The sequence below is a fragment of the Manis pentadactyla genome, chromosome 1 (assembly GCF_030020395.1).
Source record: "Manis pentadactyla isolate mManPen7 chromosome 1, mManPen7.hap1, whole genome shotgun sequence".
In the NCBI taxonomy this organism is placed as follows: Eukaryota; Metazoa; Chordata; class Mammalia; order Pholidota; family Manidae; genus Manis; species Manis pentadactyla.
In genome coordinates this window covers 101,804,890-101,810,889 of record NC_080019.1, presented here as the reverse complement: position 1 = coordinate 101,810,889, position 6,000 = coordinate 101,804,890, and positions in this window count along the sequence as shown.

Here is a 6,000-nt window from a genome sequence, read left to right as displayed (position 1 = left end):
TGTTGTCATTTGTTTCCATATATTGCTTGATCTCTATTTTGATTTGGTAGTTGATCCATTGATTATTTAGGAGCATGTTGTTAAGCCTCCATGTGTTTGTGAGCCTTTTTGCTTTCTTTGTACAGTTTATTTCTAGTTTCATACCTTTGTGGTCTGAAAAGTTGGTTGGTAGGATTTCAATCTTTTGGAATTTACTGAGGCTCTTTTTGTGGCCTAGTATGTGGTCTATTCTGGAGAATGTTCCATGTGCACTTGAGAAGAATGTGTATCCTGTTGCATTTGGGTGTAGAGTTCTATAGATGTCAATTAGGTCCATCTGTTCTATTGTGTTGTTCAGTGCCTCTGTGTCCTTACTTATTTTCTGTCTGGTGGATCTATCCTTTGGAGTGAGTGGTTTGTTAAAGTCTCCTAAAATAAATGCATTGCATTCTATTTCCTCCTTTAATTCTGTAAGTATTTGTTTCACGTATGTTTGTGCTCCTGTATTGGGTGCATATATATTTATAATCGTTATATCCTCTTGTTGGATTGACCCCTTTATCATTATATAATGTTATTCTTTATCTTTTGTGACTTTCTTTGTTTTGAAGTCTATTTTGCCTGACACTAGTTCTGCAATACCTGCTTTTTTCTCCTTTTTGTTTGCGTGAATTATCTTTTTCCATCCCTTGACTTTAAGTCTGTGCATGTCTTTGGGTTGGAGGTGAGTCTCTTGTAAGCAGCATATAGATGGGTCTTGCTTTTTTATCCATTCTGTTACTCTGTGTCTTTTGATTGGTGCATTCAGTCCCTTTACATTTAGGGTGATTATTGAAAGATACGTACTTATTGCCATTGCAGGCTTTAGGTTCATGGTTACCAAAGGTTCAAGGGTAGCTTCTGTACTATCTTACTGTCTAAATTAACTCGCTTATTGAGCTATTATAAACACAGTCTGATGATTCTTTATTTCTCTCCCTTCTTATTACTCCTCCTCCATTCTTTGTATGTTAGGTGTTTTTTTGTGTGTGTGTGTGGTGTGCTCTTTTTTGTTTCCTTTGACTACTTTTGTGGGTAGTTGATTTTATTTTTCACCTTTAGTTAGTATTTGATTGCTCAGCTTTCTTTGCTGTGATTTTATTTTCTCTGGTGACATCTGTTTAGCCTTAGGAGTGCCTTAGGAGTTAGCCTTAGGGGTTTCTGATTCTTGCCCGGCCGCTGTGGAGTAAGCTCCGTGCAGTTGCTGTGGGTGTGGTTGGCCTCAGGCTGCTGCTCTGCTATGGCGGGGCTGCACCAGAGGGGGAATGGGCGGGAGGCTGTTTATTGCCGTGAGGGCCCTCCAAGCTGCGCTGCCATCCAGGGTGTTAGGGCACCCGGAGTTCCCCGGATTCCCAGCTGCTTTGATGATTGTGCCAGGTCGCTTCTGTCCAGCTGTGAGGCCCCTGTCCCTTTAAGACTTTCAAAAATCACTTGCTTTTCTTTTGTCCTTGGGTGCCAGCTGTGGGGATCCACTCACAGGTTTTACTGTCCCATTTCCCTAGTATCCAGCACACCACACTGTGTGTCTGCGCTCCTGGTGTGGATGACTTGGGCTGGGTAGTTAGCAGCCCTGGGCTCCCTCTCCCTCCCCGCTCCGACTCCTATCCTCCTGCCAGGGAACTGGGGTAGGGGTGTCGCTCGGATCCTGCCGGGCCGCGGCTTGTATCTTACCCCTTCACGAGGCGCTGGGTTCTCCCAGGTGTAGATGTAGCCTGGCTGTTGTCCTGTATCTTCTGGTCTCTCTTTTAGAAATGGTTGTATTTTTTGTATTTTCAAAAATATATATGTTTTTGGGAGGAAATTTCCACTGTCCTACTCACATTGCCATCCTGGCTCCTCTTTCCATCCTAATTTAATTTTTCATTTTTCATTGCTAGAGTATGGAAAATTGGTTTTGCGTAGATCTTGTGTCTGACAAGATTGCTGAACTTGTTTATTAGTTCTAATAATGTTTTGGTTGATTCATTAGAATTTGCTATGTAATGGCATATAACTTTATGCCATTTTAGAATATAGACTGATTTACATTTTCCTTTTTTAATGTGGATGGCTTTTACTTCTTTTTCTTTCCTGATTGTATTACCTAGAACCTCTAGTACTATGCTGGATAGAGAGGAGAGTGTGAACATTCTCGTCTAATTCTCAGTCTTAAATGAATAGTTTTTCACCATTAAATGTGATGCTTGATCTAGATTTTTTTGTAGATGCCCTTTATCAGGTTGAGGAAGTTCCATTCTCTTCCTATTTTGTTGACTGTTTTTATTATAAAAGGGTGCTGGATTTTCTTTAGTGCTTTTTCTGTGTCTGTTGAGATAATCATGTCCTTTTGTCCTTTATTCTATTGATAATGGTATGTTATAGTAACTGATTTTTTGGATATAAGCCAACCTTGCATTCCTGGGACAAATCCCCCTTGGTTATGATATATAATCTTTTTATATGTTGCTGAATTCACTTTTCTAATATTTTGTTGAAGAATTTTGAACCTGTACTCATAAGCATGGTTTTCTTTAGCTCTTTGAACATATTTATAATAGCTGCTTTGAAGTCTTTGCTAAGTCCATCATTGTGTTCTTTCAAAGGCAGTTTCTGTGTATATGGCTCCCACCTGCCTGTTTATTTGTATTTCTCACAATGTTTTTGTTCCAAACTGTACATTTCCATTGTAATAGTTCTGAAGACTGATCCAGACTGGCTCCAGGGCTTGTTTTCATTGTTGTTATTTGCTTGTTTATTTGTTTAGTGACTTGGCCAAACTAATACAGTGAAGTCTATCTCCTACACAGTATGCAGCCTCTGATGGCATGCACACTGTCATCCTGACTCCTTCTCCATCCTCCCCAGGGGATGACAGTGGTTTTAGTCAGGTTCTCTTTGACTGTCTCTTTCCCTCATCTCCAGTCTTTTAGCTGTTTTGTCTTTTGTTGGAGAACTCCTCCACTAATCAGCAACTGGTTGCCCCAGCATGTTTTTTGACAATGTCCTGGGGCATATATTGGTCTGTGGTCTGATCCAATATTAGTTTTTTATTTATAATTTTCACCAGTTGTGATTATTTCATTGTGGAGAGTATACAGGGAGCACCTCATGTCTCTATTCTGAAAGTGTTCTGACATTAATTTTTAGAGTCAATATGATGCAATCAAAAGAGATATAAGGCACAAACAGTTATGCATATAGAAGGATCAGGGCACAGAAATTATGTTATGTTCATTAACAAAAACTGGAAACTATTGAGCCATATCTTTAGCTGAAAGAAAATAGGACTCTGTAAAAGGGTTTAAAAGGAACCTGGCATCACATTATCATATCTTTAGGAAAAATTTCTTCCTTTCTCCAGATCGAGCTGCTCTAACAAGAACAGAATCAGAGTAAGTTGACCTTTATATATTTAGTCTTAATTAGCCTTACCAGCGTGCCCTGCAGACAGGATCATATATGAAAATTTATTTGCCATTTTCTTTATTTTATCTAATAAATCTAGCTACTGGATCTTTGACACCTGTTTTTCAACTGAGAATCAAGTGATATACAATGGAAAATCAATGGTAGACTGTGAACAAGTCTCCCACAGCCCATTTTCTTTCTGTTATACTTAAAAACGTGCTTACTAAGACCCTCAACTTTGGGTATGCCTGCTGCACTTAACTCAGCATTCTTCAGTGATTCATTATTCCTTAATGATGTTATAAAAAGGAGAGAAAAGTGTTTAAATGGCAAGTCCTGATCATTTGGAGAGACTTTATGACCCGTGAAGATAAAAATTGGGTACTGGGTTGAATTACAGTTGCCTTCAGCTCACACAATAACTTTAATAGGAAAAAGTTAATTAATGCTCAAATCCACAGGGTTAAGGGATTTAAAATAGTTTTAGCCAACATTTTCTTACTTAGTGATCATCAGAAAGCTTGTCCCAATGCAGAGCAAAAAAAAAATAAGGTTATTTTTTGGAGAATGGTGAATGAGATAATAAATAGTAGACACAGGTCCTGTGTGATCATGTCCTAATGTTACATTTTTGTTTTACCTAATGTTCAAGAGCAGAAACCATGACCCAAACTCCAGACTGAAGCCCTGACAACTTAGTTTAGTGAGAGTTAATTTTTCTTCTGTTAAGTAGCCTTACTGAGCTAGCATAGATGACAAACAATACCCCCAGGACTCCCCTTCTTGCCTTCTTTCTCCTATGCCATCTCAATACCCCATTGACATGGCCAACTTTATCTCCATGCTATCTGGGTATTCCCTTTACTCCAGCCACAGAAGCTTATTTCCATTAAAGTTCCCAATCTCACTCCCACACTAAGGATAATGGCATACAACAGCTTGATCCTTAATTTAGTTTGACTTTGAAATAATAAAATGTCTTTTCTTTGAATTCAAAATAATTTTAAAGTGCATGTCATATGTTCCCTGATAATCACAGAAAAGGAAGTTCAATTCATTGATGCCAGTGACACATATCCCTGTCTTTGTATATATAGTACCCTCTTCTTGGTCTAAAATACCCTCAAACTCAATTCCCACCACTCCTGAATACTTCCACTCTCCTTCTCTAGGAACCATTTATAAATTCACTGCTGCTGTCTATGCTCTGTTTATGTATCAATTTTAGCACATATTGCATGGTATCATAGTTCATTTTCTTACTGGGAACATTCATAAGGCTGCACCTAGCACATAATAGGTTCTCAATAACATCCTGACATTGAACAATACCACTTTGCTTTATTTTTCTTATCTATAGGACAAGGATAAGCATTTTCTTTATGTAATAAAGAATTACTGAGGGTAGGCTAATTATTTAATTCTTAAAATGTAAGTAGCACAATGTTAAAAAAAAAAACACATGAAAGAAGAGGTTTGTTTTAATGAACCATCAAAGGAGAGTTCCATTAAGCAGAAGAGTCAGTAATAAACAGAAAATTATAAAACATTTACTTAATTTAAGGCACTGAGTAGTCAAAGAGGTCTAAGAAACTTCAACATAATTAATTGTTACCAGGCACTATGTTCTCCTTTTCAAGAAAGTTACAATCCAGATAGGATGTCAGGACATATACCCATAAAGAGAAAAATGTAAAATAGCAAGCTTTGTGCCAGTAAACGACAAAGAACTATTGCAACATCTCATGAGTACTACCTTGTCTTCTTTGGGAACCAGAAAAACCCACTTGTGTCTGGCTGGAATAAAAGGCACAAAGTTTACTGATGAAATGACATTTTGAAAAGGCTGTCATCAAAATATAGAAACTTTGTTTAGAATTATCTTTGTTTAATGATGTTTGCACACCCAATATACTGTCACTAACAGCAATCAACCATTAAACATAAGCTACCCTCCAATTTGAAAAAAGCAAACCTGTTTTTGAGGATGACATTTTCAATTGAAAATGTAAACCCTATGTAATAAATTCTCCCAGCTCCAGCCTCTCACCCACCCCAGCAGGAGCCTCCTTCAGTAATCTAGTTCTCTCTCACAGCCTCTGGAAGTTAATTCCTCTCCCTTCCCAAAGAAGACCAGCTCATTTTCTCTACATCTTCCACCTACTTGCTATTGGACTGAAAAATTGTTATATTGAATTTTTGCTGACCTTGAATTAAACCAGATCCAATTTGGGGCCACTGAGAGATCAGGGGAAAAAGCAGAGCTCATAGTCCATAATGATTTCTGGCTGCTTGATCATGTACAATATCAGTGGGAACAGCACTGCAGAGATAAAGCTGCCTGTTAGTTCACCTGCTCACTAAGCTTATCACCCTGTGACTTAAGCACAAGATATTTTACTGAATTGGTATGGCTTCTTATTCTGGCTAATAACAAATTGTGAATCAGCCTACATTTAGATCAACAAAGGGCTCCAGACACTGAGATTTTTAAAACAAAGCTAACATCTAAATTAGGTGCCTCATGCACAAGAATCTTTTTTTTTTTTTTGAGAGGGCATCTCTCATATTTATTGATCAAATGGTTGTTAACAA